Here is an 18,939-nt window from a genome sequence, read left to right as displayed (position 1 = left end):
TGAGAAAGGGACAAATCTTGCACATGAGGGTGGAGGAAAGGGAGAGATGCTGCATGGAGAGTGGAGAGGTGCGAGAGAGGGAGAAAGTTGGACATAGTGGTGGAGGGGAGAGAGAGATGGTACATGGGGTAGAGAGGGAGAAATGTTGGACATGATAATAGAGGGGAGGATGGGGGATGGACAAGAGAGAGATGTTGGTACATGGAGCACAAGGGAGGGAGAGAGAGAGAGAGAGATGGTGGATATGAGAGAGAGGGAAAGATGTTGGACATGGAGGTGGCTGAGAGGGAGGGAGAGATACACAGGAGATGGAGAGGGGAGAAAGAGGAAGATGTTGGATTCAGGAGCAGAAGGAAGTGATGGAGAGATGCTGGATAATGGGAGTGAGGGAAGAGAGGGAGAAATGCTGGACCATGGGGAAGGGAGGAGGAGGAAAGAGAAAAGGGATAGGGAGCATGGAATGTTGCTACTAATTGGGTTTCTGCCAGGTACTTGTGACCTGGATTGGCCACTGTTGGAAGCAGGTTACTGGGCTAGATGGACCATTGGTCTGACCCAGTATGGTTATTCTTATGTTCCTATGAGATGTCAGGCTACAAGAGTGGGGAGGGGAGAAAGAGAGAGCAGATGCTGGGCTAGAATTGTAGAGGGAGGAAGACGCTGGAATGGTAGAACTATGTGGGAGAGGCCAGGAGGGGGTGGCAAGGAAGTGAATGAGAGGATACTGATTACAGGGGTAGAAACAAAGGGAAGGAGTGAGATGGGGAATGGGAGAGCTAATGGATGGGAGAAGAAGAAAGAAATTTGATAGATAACTGAATAGTAAAAAAGGAGGAGAAGGGTGAGAGAGGGTGAAATTTGATTGACAGAGAGACAGAAAAAAAAGAGAGGAAATAGCTAAAAAGGAACAATCAATATGTCAGAGGCAGATGTAGTGAGGGAATAGGCAGGAGAGAGGAGAAAAGACAAATGGACAGTGGCCACTTGAAGGAGAATTAGCAGACCACAAACAAGAAAGCAGAAAAGAGAAACGGGATGTCCAGACCAGAAAAGTAGAAAAAAACCCCCATTTTATTTTGAATGTTTTAAATGGAATATGTTAGCATTGGGAAATGTGCATAGCAAATGTCTTTGTATTGTGTTCAGTAGAAAAGGAAATGCATTTCTATTTTTAATCCTCCAGTGTTGCAGTACACGCTAAGTTCAAATTCTTGGGGTTCCCAGTTCAATTTTTGCCTAAATATTTTTATTTCTAATTTGTGATCCCTTGTTCTGTATTTGGTGAGGAAATCGGAGGGGAGGCAGGAAGGAGAGGGGATCAGGGAGGGAGGCCCCTCCTTTATTTTCTGACCTGGGCCTTAGAATATCTAACACCAGTCCTAACCCTTGCTATATATCTGGTGGGGATCCCCAAGCATCTCCCGCTGAGAACCTCCTCCAAAGATGGCCAGAATTCCTTTCTATCAAGCTCTGCAGTCAGCAACAGCATTCTTCAGACACCGACAACTAAGCATGCATGGGGTGCTGGCATCAGTGGTTTAGGAATTTTGCTGCTGCCTGCCAAGCTTGGTAAAAGAGAATTCTGGCCACCTTCAGAGAAGGTCTTCAGGTGATAGAGCTTGAGGATCTTCATCAGCTAATGTATTTATATTTTGAGGTGGGAGTAGGGTGGGGCAGAGACAATTTGGTGCCCACTCATTTTGGGCTGAGGCCCACCCAAAATTGGTTGTTTGGCTACTCCACTGGTGCCTTGGCACTTGTGGATTCCCCCATTCTGATGACTATGGTGCCAAGAAAACAGGAAAGCAGATACTTCTACATGACATGTGTGTAGGCACATGAGTGGAGTCATGATTTAAACATGTTGGAGTCAATATTCAAAATGATTTAAACAGCCGTTTAAATTTCTTGTCCTGGCCTAACTGCAGATATTCAGTGGCACTTAACTGGTTAGTGATGCTGAATATCCGCAGTTAGGTGGAAAACAAAAAGAGCAGATCGTGTGGAAATGAAATGCAATTTATTTAAACAATACAACAATATTTATATGAGTACAAACAGCCCGACACAGGCCGTGTTTCGCCCAACTGGGCTGCTTCAGGGGCTATAAAAGATATTAAAAAAAATAAATAAAATTGGTGAGTAATCTGCTATAATATTACATATCTAGGTAACATATATAAAATATATAAAATATATACACATACATGTATATGCACGTACAACAGATATATCATGTATATACATACATAAATTTAAAATCATATGTATCTCATAAAACATGCCCTATATATAATACTTATGTATATACATGATATATCTGTTGTACGTGCATATACATGTACTCATATAAATATTGTTGTATTGTTTAAATAAATTGCATTTCATTTCCACACGATCTGCTCTTTTTGTTTTCCATCTTGGAGTTTGCAGACCGTCTGCCTTTGTGCTTTCTTGGACCTATCCGCAGTTAGGGCCAGATTCTGTAAATGGCATCTGAAATCTAGGCACATCCGATTAAAGTTAGGACCAGGGAATGCACCTACATTTAGGCATGGCCGTTTACGCCACTGAAAACCTAATATAGATACCCACACCTAAATGTAGTGCGTTCCTCCGAATTCTATAATAATATGTGTAAATTTGAGTAACACCCTTGATACACCCACACTCCTCCCTTTTCTGCTATGTATGTTAGAATTTACGCAACGCCTCTTTTTAGAATACACCAAGAAGCATGTATAAATTCCAATTATTGCCAGTTTGTGATGATAATTGGTTATTATCGGCCAATTATCACTGATTGGCTCATTATTCAATTGACTAACATATACAAATTGGCCACAAGCACAATTTAATGCCCGCTACTCACTGCATCTTATATAGAATCTGGGGCTTAGCGCTAATTTGTAGGCAGTCTGGGGGCAGAGTTAGAAATTATGAGGTTAAGTGCTGAAATCCAGCATTTAATGGCATAAGGTAACCACATAAATAGAACCGCACAAAAGAGAATCCTATCTTTGGGCTCTGTTTACTAAGGTGTGCTAGTGTTCTTAGCGCATACTAAAATTAGCGCATGCTAAACGCTAGAAATACCCATACATTCCTATGGGCATCTCTAGCATTAGCGTGCACTAATTTTTAGTGCACGTTAAAAACGCTAGTGCGCCTATAGCGCGGTTTAGTAAACAGGGCCCTTTATGCGGCAGAAACAAAGCTCAAGAGCCAGGAAGCAAACACAACAGGCAAAGGTTTAAGCAGACTAAGGGAAGACAAATAAACAAAGAAGCAATATGCTTACCAGCATTCACAGCTGGAAGGGAAAGACCAGGCAGATTGAGAGGCAGCAGACAGACACACCTGCATAGCAGGGAGATAATTAGGGACAATGCTGGCTTCTACAGACTCTCAGAATTAACAGGCAAAAGCTGCACACACAGGAAACAGAACAGAACGGAGACGTGGCTCAATGGTTCCCATGAATGGGATGCAAACATACCAGGCTATAATCTATTTAGGAAGGATAGAGAGGGTCGTAAAGGTGGAGGAGTAGCTCTGTATGTGAGGAATGATATCATGGTGACTGAAATGACAGGGACCTGGGGAAAGGAAGAAGCGATATGGATCACCTTAAAAAGAGATGATAGAACCTCTGTCCTCGTGGGTGTTGTCTACAGACCCCCGACACAATTAGGGGAACTAGATAAAGATCTGATCGCAGATATTCAAAAATTAGGAAAGAAAAAAGAGGTTCTGTTAATGGGAGATTTCAATCTGCCGGATGTAGATTGGAAGGTTCCGTCTGCGAAATTGGAAAGAAGTAGAGAGATCGTGGATGCTTTCCAAAGTGCTCTGCTCAGACAAATTGTAACAGAACCCACGAGGGAGGGAGCCACGCAGGATCTGGTGCTCACAAATGGGGATAGTGTGTCAAATGTCCGAGTGGGTGCACACCTGTGAAGCAGCGACCATCAAACGGTTTGGTTTGATATGACAGCAGAAGTGGAGGGCAGCCACTCTAAACTCAAAGTCCTGGATTTCAAGTGTGCTGACTTTAGTAAAATGGGCACAAAAGAGAGGGAAAACAGTATACAAGTACAACAAGGTAAACAAAAAAAGAAGCAAACACTGGGCCTTCAGGATTGAGAAAAAATGGAGTCCTTTAATATCACAGATACCCGACACGGGCCGTGTTTCGGCATACAACCGCCTGCATCAGGGGTCAATAAACTCCTATCGGTCAATTTGCAAACTGCAGCGCAAGAGGTAAGTGAAACAATCGGGGTAAAACTCCCGTTGTTTTAACAGCTTGTCTCTGTTCAGAAAAACGCCTCCAATGTTTGGCGGTTGTTAGTATTGGAGGCGTTTTTCTGAACAGAGACAAGCTGTTAAAACAACGGGAGTTTTACCCCGATTGTTTCACTTACCTCTTGCGCTGCAGTTTGCAAATTGACCGATAGGAGTTTATCTGTGATATTAAAGGACTCCATTTTTTCTCAATCCTGAAGGCCCAGTGTTTAGTAAAATGGGGGAATACCTGAGGAAGGAGCTGATGGGCTGGGAGGACGTACAAGAAGTGGAAGGACAGTGGTCCAGGCTGAAAGAAGTAATAAATAGGGCCACAGACCTTTATGTAAGGAGAGTAAATAAAAGCAAGAGAAAAAGGAAACCGATATGGTTCTCCAAGCAAGTGGCTGAGAAAATAAAGGCTAAAGAGTTGGCGTTCGAGAAATATAGAAAATCTCAAGAAGAGGAACACGGAGAGGAATACCGGATGAAACTGAAAGAAGCCAAGAGAGAGGTACGTCTCGTGAAGGCGCAAGCGGAAGAACAAATGGCTAGAAAGGTAAGGAGGGGCGACAAAAATTTCTTCAGGTATATTAGTGAAAGGAGAATGACTAAAAAGGGAATTGTGAGACTAAAAGATACAGCGAAACGCTATGTAGATAATGATGAAGAAAAAGCCAATTTGCTATATAGATACTTTTGTTCTGTTTTCACTGAAGAAAATCCTGGAGAAGGACCACGAGGGACTGGCAAAGGTACACCTGAAAATGGAGTGGATAGAGCACCATTCATGGAAGAGAGTGTGTATCAATAACTTGGAAAGCTAAAGGTGGACAAAGCCATGGGACCGGATGGGATCCACCCCAGAATATTGAGGGAGCTCAGAGAGGTTCTGGCGGGTCCTCTTAAAGATTTGTTTAATAAATCCTTGGAGAAGGAAGAGGTTCCAAGGGATTGGAGAACGGCGGATGTGGTCTCTCTTCACAAAAGTGGTGATAGGGAAGAAGCTGGAAACTACAGGCCGGTAAGCCTCACTTCGCTTATTGGAAAAGTAATGGAAGCGATGCTGAAGGAAAGGATAGTGAATTTCCTGGAGGCCAATAAGTTGCAAGATCCGAGACAACATGGTTTTACCAGAGGGAAATCGTGCCAAACGAATCTCATTGAATTCTTTGATTGGGTAACTGGAGAACTGAATCATGGACATGCTATAGACGTAATCTACTTAGATTTTAGCAAAGCTTTTGACACGGTTCCCCACAGGAGGCTCTTAAATAAACTCGATGGGCTGAAGATAGGTCCCGAAGTGGTGAACTGGATTAGGAACTGGTTGACGGACAGACGACAGAGGGTGGTGGTAAATGGAGTCCGCTCGGAGGAGGGAAAGGTGAGTAGTGGAGTGCCTCAGGGCTCGGTGCTGGGGCCAATTCTGTTCAATATATTTCTGAGTGACATTGCCGAAGGGTTAGAAGGTAAAGTTTGCCTATTTGCGGATGATACTAAGATTTGCAACAGAGTGGACACCCGGGAGGGAGTGGAAAGCATGAAAAAGGATCTGAGGAAGCTAGAAGAATGGTCTAAGGTTTGGCAATTAAAATTTAATGTGAAGAAATGCAAAGTGATGCACTTAGGGAGTAGAAACCCACAAGAGACTTATGTGTTAGGCGGTGTGATAGGTACTGAGGGGGAGAGGGATCTTGGGGTGATAGTATCCGAGGATCTGAAGGCGACGAAACAGTGTGATAAGGCGGTGGCCGTAGCGAGAAGGTTGCTAGGCTATATAGAGAGAGGTGTGATCAGCAGAAGAAAGGAAGTGTTGATGCTCCTGTACAAGTCGTTGGTGAGGCCCCACTTGGAGTATTGTGTTCAGTTTTGGAGGCCGTACCTTGCGAAGGATGTAAAAAAAATAGAAGCGGTGCAAAGAAAAGCTACGAGAATGGTATGGCATTTGCGTTCCAATACGTATGAAGAGAGACTTGCTGACCTGAACATGTATACCCTGGAGGAAAGGAGGAACAGGGGTGATATGATACAGACGTTCAAATATTTGAAAGGTATTAATCCACAAACAAATCTTTTCCGGAGATGGGTAGGCGGTAGAACGAGAGGACATGAAATGAGACTGAAGGGGGGCAGACTCAGGAAAGATGTCAGGAAGTATTTTTTTCACAGAGAGGGTGGTGGATGCTTGGAATGCCCTCCTGCGGGAGGTAGTGGAGATGAAAACGGTAACGGAATTCAAACATGCGTGGGATATACATAAAGGAATCCTGTGCAGAAGGAATGGATCCTCAGAAGCTTAGCCGAAATTGGGTGGCGGAGCAGGTGGGGGGAAGAGGGGTTGGTGGTTGGGAGACGAGGATAGTGGAGGGCAGACTTATACGGTCTGTGCCAGAGCCGGTGATGGGAGGCGGGACTGGTGGTTGGGAGGCGGGGAATCCTGCTAGGCAGACTTATACAGTCTGTGCCCTTAAAAAGACAGGTACAAATCAAGGTAAGGTATACACATATGAATTTATCTTGTTGGGCAGACTGGATGGACCATGCAGGTCTTTTTCTGCCGTGATCTACTATGTTACTATGTAACAGGGAAAACAGAAAAAAGGAACAGAGCTTGGCTAAACACAGAGACTGGTTTAAACACAGAGCTTAACTATAGCAAGAGTCAAAAGCAGGACTAGACTAAAAGCAGAAGCCAAGGGAAGTCAAACAGATACAGACACCAAGGGCAGGGTGTGGCTCTACAACCAGGCTTTCAGGATCAAGGTACAAAAGCAAATACACAGAAACAAAGCAAAGCATTGAAACACAAGACTCAGGGAAACACAGAACAGACCTTCAGGAGCAAGACTCAGGAACAACGCCAAGCAGGGATATGACCTATACAGGTAACCCAGAGGCAAATTAAGAAACCCCTTGCAAAGGCAATGTAGGAAAGTTCCCTGGGTCCTTATAAAGGAGTAGGCTGATGATGTCACAAGTAGGAAATGAAGCAGAAGCAGGGAGACCAAAGCGAGGCTTGGCTGACAGAACAACAACAGGAAATGAAGCTGACAGAAAGAACAACAACAAGAAATGAAGCAGAAGCATGGAGACCAAAGCAAAGCTTGGCTTACAGGAACAACAACAATAGGAAATGAAGCAGACTGGAGAGGTCACAGAACTAGATAAGGAGAAACAGTAGGTCTGAACATAAGGGCACGGCCACAACCATGACAAACCTAAAGTGAGTAGTTAAAAGTAGCATATGGGGTCTGAATGCACAAGTGAATCACAGATGATGTTACAGAAAAGGGGAGAAGCAGAACGCAGAAGGGGCCATTTTCCCCATCTTAGATTGAAATGAAGGAGGAAGTGTATTCTCAAAAGCTTGCCAAGAAATTGCAGCAATAAGAAGAGATCACCTCATATTTTTCTGTTTGCCAACTTTTGATTGCATGTGTTTTAACTTGGATGTCAGCACAGAAGGAGATGGGCTACCGCAGGGACTGTAAGCATGTGTTGGCTCCAGTGGCGTAGCTAGGGTAGTTGACACCTGGGGATGGTCATTTTTTAACACCCCCCTCCAAAATCGAGTACTAGGCATGCCGAGAATACAAAACACTCAGGACCTATAGAGCAATTCTACCATACCATAAGCAGTCATTTCTACGAGTCACACAAGGAAAAGGAAAGCATCTTAAACACTACAGTGAGCACTAGAACATCAATTCACCTATTGTAAAACAAAACCAGACAGAATAGTACAGATCGTCGATCTGCACAGTCAATGCCAACTGAAAGCCATGTCTTTTTCACAAACACAGATACACCCTAATCCACTATAGAATAAGTAATCATAAACTTTCTATTTAGACAAAAATTAAACTGAACCCCCCAAGATGCCAGACCCTGCATACAATGCAACACCACAGAAACAGAAAATGTCCCCTAGTACTGTGCAAAATATAAAGACGGCAGATGTAAATTTGGAAAAACTAACAAGTACTAATGACCACTTTACAAATTAACAAATAGAAATAAAACAAATATAGAAAATAAAATAATACCATTTTATTGGACTAATACATTTAGCTTTCAGAGGCCAAAACATTCTTCCTCAGGTCAATATAGTATAGTGCTGTTACAGTATCCTATCCTGACCTGAGGAAGGGGGTTTTGTTCTCTGAAAGTTAGTCAAAATGTATTAAAATTAGTCTAATAAAAAGATTACCTTGTTTACGTTCTATTATAAACATTTATTAACACAGCTACAATACTACTTTATCCTAAAGCAAAAAAATAAAAATATATATTTTGTTTACAGTTTGTTGTCTCTGGTTTCTGCTTTCCTCATCTTCTTTTCACTGTCTTCCTTCTCTCTCTGCCATCCAGTGTCTGCCCTCTGCTGTCCCCTCCATCCAGTGTCTGCTCTCTCTCCCTACCCCTTCCATCCACATCTGCCCTCTCTCCCTGCCCCTTCCATCCACCATCTGCCCCTGTCTGCCCTCTCTCTCTCCCCCTTCCATCCACTGTCTGCCTTTTCAATCCACCATTTGTCCTCACTCTCCCATTCATCCAGGGTCTGCCCTCCCTCTTGCTCCCCCTTCCATCCAGGATCTGTCCCCTCTGCCCCTTTTTTTCAGTCCCCAGTTACAGCCCCCTTATCCCACCTGCCCTTAGTTATAGCCCCAGCCCACATCTCCCACATGCCCCCCTTTTTCAGCACCCAGTTTCAATCCCACTATCCCACCAGTTCCCAGTTTCAGCCCCAGCCCTTTTCTCCCACCAGTCCCGAGCTTCAGCCCCCAGCCACTTCTCCCTGTCTCCTTTTCAGCCCCCAGTCCCCCCAGTTTCAGCCCCTGCCCCTTTTCAGCCCCCAGTCCTAGTACTAGACCCCTTATCCCACCTACCCTCCTTTTCAGCCCCCAGTTCCAGCCCCCTTCATCCACATGCCTTGCATTAGGGCCCCCATTTTCAGCCTCAGACCCATTCTTCCACCTGCCCCAGGCATGCCCCATTTTCCCACCAGCCCCAGGCATGGCCCTCATTTTCCCTCATGACCCCTTCTCAGACCCCAGTTCCAGCCCTCTTCTCCCATCTGAGAACCCTCTCCCCACCCCAGTCCCCTTCTCCCATCTGAGAACCCCCTCCCCTCCCACCTACTCCCATCTGAGAACCCCCCCCCCCGACCTGACCCGACCTGCCTACTAGCTCTGTCGACAGATGACTGCCCTCTTCTCCTGCCACCACCCTGCCTTTAAAAAAAATCTGTGAAGCGACGTCGCAGGCAACGCCTTGCGTCTGACTTGCTTGTAAAAGAAGCAAATCTCGTCGCCGTCGGGCCTTCCCTCACTGTGTCCCGCCCTTGCGGAAATAGGAAGTTACCTCAGAGGAGGGCGGGACACAGTGAGGGAAGGCCCGACGATGATGAGATTTGCTTCTTTTACAAGCAGGGCAGATGCGAGGCGCTGCCTGCGATGCCGCTTCACAGATTTTTTTTTTAAGGCAGGGTGGTGGCAGGAGAAGAGGGCTGTCGTCTGTCGACAGAGCTGGTAGGTAGGTGAGGACTGCATTGCCAGCGGCCCTTTGGGTGGGAGCAGTGGGAGTGGAGCACCCCTCCACCTGCTGACACCCAGGGCGGACCGCCCCCACCGCCCCGCCCTTGCTACGCCACTAGTTGGCTCAGGAGGGATCAGATAACTAGGGATGGGCAGCCAGAAAATTTTCATGTTGTGCTGTTTCCCCGTATTGTTTCTGGAAATGTTTGTTTTGATCATTTTCATTTGGTCATTTTTTTCATCACAGGAGCAAAGTCGTATACCCCCTGATTCTATAAGTTCGCCAAAATGTACACATGCATATTTAGGTGTGTTCCCGATTTGTGCGTGCAATTTAATAGATTAATGAGCCAATCAGTTCCAATAACTGACTTTTTAACAAGCAATTATTGACATTAATTGGATTTAATTGGGACTTACCTGGGTAAAGTTAGGTGCGGGATCTCCATTAGGTGCAGAAAGGAGAGGGTCATGGGTGTTTCAGGGCAGATCAGGGGTGTAGTTTTGAGTTATGTGCGTAATTGTAGAATAATGGTGCTCCGCATGTAAATTTAGGGGTGGGCATTTGTATCATGTTTTTGTTGGTGCAAATGGCTGCGCCTAAATCTATGCACAACCTCTCTGCTTAAGTGTTAATTCTATAAACTGCACCAAATTTTAGGCATGGCTTATAGAATACTGTTTATGTGGGCTTTTTTTCCGCGCTGATTTTTTAGGTGCCATGTACAGAATCTAGCCCATAGTGTGCAGTCTTTTGAAAGGATGCACAATGGCGTCCTATCAGGAAAATAAGAGACCACTATTTCTGAAAGAGTGCACCCTTTTTCCAAATAGGGAACATTCTTTTGAAATATTGTGCATGGGTGGGCCCAAGTGGGCAGGTGCCCACTCACTTTGAGTTGAGGCCTACCCAGCAGTGGCGCACTTTGTTACTGATGCTGAAAGGGATCCCCAAGCCCTGCCAACTGAAGCTGTCCTCAGTGGAGCCTCTTGGGCCACCTGAACAGCAGAGAAATTGGCAGTGCACTTCCAGTCACCGATGCCAGCAACCCTGGCGCATGCTCAATTGCTTGGGGGAGGGGTGTTAATTTTAATGTGGGGGGGGGGGGGGGGGGGGGGGAGCGAGAACCAAGGACAGATAGGAAATACATGGGCCCTCCCAGCCCACTCCTGGCCCAGAAATACACTTCTGGCTACACTGCTGGTACGCATTATTATCAGCAAACAAACAAAAAAATTATACATTTTTGTGTTTTTTTCCGTTCATTTTCAAGTTTTAATGACATACAGTAACATGGGATATGTCAGGTAACTGTAGGACCCAGAGTTGTCCTACTGCTTTGGAGGAATGGGGAACCATCAGTTGAAAGCAGGTGTATGGGAGGAATAAGGTGTGATGCACACCCAATAGTGAAGGAAGTCTGAAGGGGGGGGGGGGGGGGCAGGAAGAAGGATGCTGTCAAATTTTGATGCTGCCTAAGGCAACAAAATTCTTTGCACCCACTTTACCATGTCTCCAAGGGAAGGTTTTGAGTGGCTTAAAATTCTGGCACAGGTCTTTTCATGCTCTGTTATTTCCTGCTTGACTTGAAGTGGATTCTCAGCTACTGAGTCAGGATTTTAGGATGCCTTGCTGCTAGAGATTCCTGCCCACACACACTGAGCTTTGACTCACAGCTCACATTCTTTCTGGGCCTCCGGTTTCTCCTTTCACATTTTTTTTCCTACTGTGTATTTCCTTGTTCTCTCTGGAATTAACCCATGCTTGTGCTACATGGAACTAAGAGTGCTTTGGCTGCTGATGTATTAGTGCAGCTGTATCTCCTTATACACTAAGTCTTTTTCAATCCTAAAAATGAGATGCTCTGGGTCCCTGTGCCAGTCCCTTGAACCATCTAGTTCTAGAGGTGAAAGGCTCTGTTAGCTTGTTCCAATTCTCTGAGTCACTCACTCCTAGAGACAAAATGTTCTGTGTTTCAAAGCCCATTCCCAAAGTCAAAGAGGTCCCAGATGTGTTCCTGGGGGAGTGAGGAGGTGAGTCTTTCACTCTGGTATAAGAGTGGGTCAATGTCAGCAATGATTTTAGGCTGGTATCATTCTTGTTTTACTTTACCTGAACCTATTTTCTTCCTCCAGTCAAGACTAGGGCACTTCCTAACAATATACAAAATATCAGTTATTTTACATGTAGCATGTTTACATTGCGATGTCATCAGGCTTTGAGCGCAGCTATATTGTAATGTCAGGTGCCATCAGCAGCCATGTATGGAAAAGGTGCATTGTGATGTCATCCAGTACTACCACAGCCTTAAGGTGATGTCATCAGGTGGAATTGAAGCCTGCTATGAAACAAGGAGGTTGGATGAAAACAGGAGATGGGATGCCTGTTATCAAGCAAGGAGGTTGGATAAAAACAGATGGGATGATGTCAAAAGGTTGAAGCCAATTATATTAACCACTGTTTCCCCTTCCCCACACAGCCTCATCCCAGTACACTCAGAACAAAGCAAACAAACCTATGAGCTGCTACATCTACTTTGTCATTCTTTATTGTTGGTAGCGTTTTTATTTAATCTCACTTATATTTTCAAACAAGCCAGCTTGTGCAGCATACTGATGTACACAGAAGTAGTATAATAATGGAATAACTTTTCATAGGTAGAATAATAATTTGTTATAAATCGTAATCTGTGTGTCATTTGGGGGGGCTGGTTATAGGGACATCCTAGCATGTATTATATCCATGCAGAGATTTGTTTTCTCCTGGTAAAGGGCCACGAAAACAGACATCATGTTATGAGAATCAGGTGCTCAATATTTAGAGTTTCTATCTATCTATCTATTTATTTACTTATTTATTTTTGACATTTATAGCCCACATCAAACATAAATTAGGTTGAAACCTGGGAATATTTAACATCTTTTTTGTCCTGTGCCTAGATCAAAAGAAAAAGATGGCATGTGGGAACTTGCTCCTTTTGTTTTGTGGATTGCAGTGGCATATTATAAAAATACACTTGATATTTTTTATTACTAGTATTTAAAAGACAGACATTGAATAATGAGGACAGAGCTACCTCCATGCAGAAGTTCAGAATAAGTCTAAATGTGCCAACATTGTCCAGTTCAACACACTATTAGCCACCAAGTTCATACAAAGTTAATTGTATTCAATGGAAAATAAATCTGTTGGCTCAGGCTGCTTGCTATGTGAATATTCCATCACTGTTTCATTATTGCTACCAAGTATTACGTGTTAAGGACATTTGCTTTAAACTTTGTTTTAATTCATTTAAACAGTCCTTACATGCACATGGTTTTGCTTTTTAAACCCAAAGGTTAATCCTACGGGTAATGGGACAATTAGGTATAAACTATGTTCTTTCTGACTTGTTTTGGACTGCTTTGGGTCCTGCTGACTTGTACATCTGCTGTCTAGAATTTTGGAAGATAGAAATGAGAAAATAAAAATTAAGTTTTGGATGTACTCTGTAGAAGTTGTTGTTTACTTTTGCAATGTGTGTATGGATGCCTGTTCAGGTATATGCATGTGACAATATTTGAATAACTGTCTATACTTATGGCTATGATTTCTGAACATGCAGCATCATTAAAGGATAGACTTAAAATGCCCAGTTGGGTATATATGCTAATCTCAACTTTGTTAAATGTTTCAGACATATCCATCTATATGCTCCCATGATATAACTGAATTCTATTATTCTGTCTCACTGAATTTTCAAATGTAAGCCACACTGAACCTGACTTTGATTAGGATAATGTGTGATATAAATCATTTATCCTCCACCTTTTAAGACACTGGCCTATTCAGCTGGATGGTAATGGCACAAGGAAAATAAGTTTGGTCCAGTGAAGACTAACTCAAAGTAACCTGTTCCTTAGCTGGGCTCTAGTATTACCATATTGAAAATGCGACCATACCATGTCTGTGTGGTTATGTTCTAATAATAAGTTAAACGATTAACTGGCTTTCTTGAAAGGAGTATATAAACTTTGGATGCATGACTAGGGACACAAACATACACTTATTTATTCAATATCACAATTCTTCATGTACAACCACAAAACAACCTTTTAGGGTGGATAGTGTTCACAATGAGCTTCTTTTATTATTGACCAGATAGAAGAGATGAGTTTTCAGTTTTGGCACAGTGTAACTCATCACGAGAACAAAATATAAGAAAAACAGTGGACTGGATTAGGGGGTTTATAGCCCATTTGTTTATACTTAAACAAATGAGAGAGCTGTATGAAACAAAATGTTTATTTTTATTTTGACTTATAAAACCACTTGTCCCTGAAACATGCCTAAAAACAGAATAATCCATTTGTGTATCTAAAATGTAAACTTTTACATAACAGATGAGGTGAAGATGTGATTTCATGTGCCCCAATGAAAGGAGAGTTTAATTTTACTTCCATTTAATTTCAATATATTCCATCTTTATAACACCAGGCAGATTACAACAGTTAAAATGAACCCATCAGGAAACAGGATATCCTCACTGAAATTTGGCCATCTGTATTGTATAGAACAGTGTAGAAAAATGAGTACAAAATACAGACTTTATTACTTCTATTTCTACCAGCTACAATAATGTTTAGGCTGTTTTAGTGATATTCAATTTTATTTCTAGATATGGGAAGCTTTCAAATAAATAAAAAAGATGTCAAATAAAAATATTAAAATCCCTTGTGCTCCTCCTTTAAAGGCAATGCCAATCCAACTGGAACACCTTTAGACTTTTTACAGATGGACAATTCACAGGCAGGGCCTTGTTTATAATAATCTTTTGCTATTCTTTTGGATGTACTAAAACGGCAGGCAAGCTCAGCTACTGCCGGCAAGCTCTGCCTACTGGCTTCAGCCCATATAATGGACTAGGTAGGCTTATAATATCAGAGATACCAAGTTACCCACTTCCAGGCAGGAGGTTTTGTAGGGTTACCATACATCCACTTTTAAGAGGATATGTCCTCCTTTTGGACTTCTTTAGATATGTTCTCCAGGTTTTTTAATTTTTAAGAAAATATTCTCTTTTTCTTTGATGTGCCTATGACAAATACACCTACTCACATAGTGGTGTGTACCAGGCAGTAATCAGGTAGTGCTGCATATGGCCCAGTTACCACCAGGTTTGCGCAGGAGCTCCCCCCCCCCCCACACACAAATGGTCACATTTCCTGGAGAAAAGCAGGACCTACCTTTTTACCTGCTGTGGTAAAAGGGGACCTCGGAGTGCATCAAAAACACGTGCCAACGCCAGTGAAGGCCCCCTTTTGCCGCAGCTTGGTAAAAGTGGCCCTCAATGAGAGAAATCATCTCTGGCTTATTAGTCAGTCTGGACACATGGGGGTGCTAAAGAGACAGAAAGACAATGCATGCTGATCTCCTCCCTGTTTCCCTGCTGGTTGAATCTGTTAAAGGAATTTTGTTCACGCAGCACAACTTTAAGCATATGTTATGCAAAGACTTTCACACCTATCTCAGAAGCCAGCCAAAGTTGTTGAGAGATACCTGCTCTTCTGATAAGCATACACGGGCTCAGACTCAGTCAAACACAAATCTGGAAGTTTTTGAAAAATAGATTATTGTCAACTGCTGTACAATGAGTCAGTTACTGTTTGATGTATGTTCACTAACTAAAATACATTTACACATTTGCTATGATAAAATATTTCTTTAGCAAAGGTAGCAACCATTTTAATTTTTTTGTGTCCTCTTTTTGTCTGTGCAAATATGGTAACCCTAAGGTTTTGGGACAAACCTGGTTTTGAACTTACCAGCCAGAGCAGGGTGGGATTTGTAGTGCCCAATCTTGCTCATTGAAATCAGTGCTGCAAGTCTCCTGGATGGAGTGGTCAGAAATCTAGGACTGTTCCAAAATCTCCAGCCTGGAACTGGGTAACTTGCATCTCTGTAATATCAGCACAGTAAGGAAAGGTCCTGAACTTTCTATTGCATTTTCATTCCTGCAGTGAATGTATAAAATGAATGATATGGGATTTAACCACCCATGGGGCCATGAGAAAACTTTTGTGGATGAGCTCCCAGTCCAGAACCCCCTGCTTCAGCAGTGCCCTTTTCTCCCTCATTTCTGGTCCAGCAGCACAACCTACCTTGCTTCCTGGGGATAAAAAGTGGCATCAGTCAGTGTCATTGTTGGCTCTACTGATTCCTCTCAGAAACATGAAGTGGGGGCAGGATCAGCAGAGCTGTCAGTGGTGTGGACTGATGGTGGCTGCACGCCTTTATGCCACTTTTTCGGAAAGGAAGATGCTAGGCTGGTGTGGAGTTTGCTTATAGGCTCCTCCTTGTTAAGCTGGGCCCAGGGCAGTTGCCCCCTTGCCCATTAGTAAAAGTGACCTTGATGAAAGCAGGTAGTCACAAAACACAGTACCCAAAGAAGGGTCATTTATACACAGTAACCTTTTGGCCCCAGAGAGTTAAATGTTAACACTTAGCAAGCACTGTTTCTTTAAGCGTTCTTTCCCCGGTGTCTACTTTCTTTTTATAGCTCTCCTTTATAAAAGCTTGTTTTCCACAGATTGCATCATTCGGGCATTCCTAAACTGTGAGATCTCAGGAAAGCAAGCCCTGCTCACTGTTCTTTCTGACCTGAACTATTTTATTTCTCTCTCTCAGAATTGCTTTTACATCTCTTTTATGCACAACTGTAAAACTGTTTTCCTCTCTCAGGCTCAACTTCTTAATGATTTACAGAAGTTCCTCGTGAGTGGGAGGGTGGAGATGGTACCGGGAAAATTCCAGAACATTTTTAAAAATGTGTTATCAACAGAAGTGTTTTACACTAGCTATTTTATTACATGTGCTGTTATCACTGTAATAGGTGTGCTATAAACACATAGCATAGAATAATGTCCATCAACATGTGTGAAATACATTATAAATTACATTTTAACACATTTTACAAGTGTGTTGTTTGTATTAACACAGCACAAATGTGTTATAATATGTATGCACACCCACATAAGCATTGTAAACATCTCATAAGTGTATCATAATTTATACCAAGCAGGGCTAGCCCAAGAGTATCTGACACTCTCTAGGTGAACCATTAGCCTTATGCCCCCACCTCATCTCACTCCACCCCAAGCCCAGCCTCTTCCCTTCCCTAGGTATCCAGCAGTTCTTTCTTTCCCTCCTCCCCAAGGTGTCAGCATCTCTCCCCTTCCCTCCCACCAGATGCCCAGCATCGCCCTCTCTTCCTTTGCCATCCCAAAGTGTCTAGTATCTCCCCTCCCCTTCCTACTGCCAGTGCTGTTACTGCCCCATCATCCTAGCTCCATGGGAACCCAAAGGAAATACAAGCTTCTGTGGGGCAGCAGCGCAGTACTAGCATAGCTGGCAAACACTGGCAGGCCAGCTCTTTAAACTGCTATTAGCAGCGGGCCATCTGCACGCACATGTTAAAGGCCTGCCGCATCCCACCCACTCTGACATCAGAGACAGTGGGTCATGGCAGGCCTTGAGCACATATACAGATGATCCAAGGCCTTCCTTGCTGCTTTCTCTCCCCTCTGTGCCAGTGCTGAACTGTTGCTCCTGCACCCCCTCCAAAGCCTACTGTCCTAGGGGATGCCCAGGCCATCTAGTGGTGGAGCCAGCCCTGCTATCATAATTTGCAGGGCTTCCTACAACAGGATAATGTGTAACTTGATGATGTATGCTTGCTGCTCTCCAGAAGCACCTCCTCCCTCAGAGAAAGCAGGCTGAGGCAGGACATGGGAATGCAGTGGAACTGATGTAATGAGACTGTGGTTCAGATCAGAGTTAAGTTTATGGTGCTGATTTTTTTTTTTTTTTTTTTACTACCCTAGAAAACTTTTGTGTATCTTATTAACTGACTAGAGTGGAAGTAAAGTGCACAGTAGTTAAATTGTGCACAGACAAGAAGGGAAGTTTAAAAAGGTGCACAAAAGTGGAAGTAAAGTTAACTTGAACTCCATTTTAACATTAATGATTAGGTCTTCCTTAATAAACAGTCTATTATTGACTTTTTCTCCAGGAACTTGTTCAAACATTTTTATTTAAAAAAATCAGATCTACTAACTTTTTTTTACATCATCCAGCAATGTGTTGCAAAGCTCAACTAGACACTAGAATGTTTTCTATTTGTTGTAAATGTACGACTTTGTAACAGTAGATTTGTGTTTACCTGTTCCAGTCCACTCAGGATTGTCCAGACCTCTACCATACCTCCTCTCACTTGTCTCTTCTCTAGCCTTTCCTTATAGGAAAAGCATTCCATCCCCTCCCCCTATCATTATGGCTTTGAAAATAAATATTGATGCTGTAACCTACCCAAGATTTCACTTCTATATTCAGGCCCTATCACCCTTAGCTCATTTTGCCTTCCTAAACCAGTCACAAATGTACTCTGTTCAATAAAAAAAAAAGATATCACCTATAACTTGTTTGTTGACTTTTATTTCCACAAATATAATTTTGAAAAAGAGGCTTCTCAGGAGTGCAAGCAGCCACCTCCAAGGACTCTAGATCTCTCTGTATTCCCTCTGTTTATGTGTGTCTCTGGCTACAGGAGATGAGTCACCTATCACGCCAGACTGCAGATCTGGCAGGGAAAGAACGTTTCCTGAGCCCTGTCCTTTTCACTAGCCGCAAAAGTGATGACTGATCCATGAACTTCCTTCCCTCCCCATTCCCTGAGGCACCCCCCTAGCTCTCTCTCACCAACTTTGTGTCAAATCTACGCCAGGGATTTACGTTTTACCATGAAGTTTATTGCCATGACTGGACTGGCAGCCCACACACCAACTCCCTACAGTCCAAAGTCTTCACTGCCAGAACCCTGCCCAGCTCCCTCCTCTCTGTAGTTCTGAATTACTCACTGTTTTCTTTGTTTCTCTTTGTCCTTTCGGTTGTCTCCTTTTTCTTTCAATCTTTCTTTTCTTTTGTGGTCTACATTTTTCTTTTTTTTTCTCCCTCGATCCCCCCCCTCTTTGTTATCTGTGTTTCACTGTACTTTATTCTTACCTACGAAGAAGTAGCCTAATAGTTAGAGCCATTGGCTGAGAACCAGAGAAGCCCAGTTTAAATCCCACTGCT

Source organism: Microcaecilia unicolor, chromosome 7 (genome assembly GCF_901765095.1).
Source record: "Microcaecilia unicolor chromosome 7, aMicUni1.1, whole genome shotgun sequence".
Lineage (NCBI taxonomy): Eukaryota > Metazoa > Chordata > Amphibia > Gymnophiona > Siphonopidae > Microcaecilia > Microcaecilia unicolor.
The sequence above is the reverse complement of the archived record's forward strand: the minus strand, read 5'-3'. Positions refer to the sequence as shown.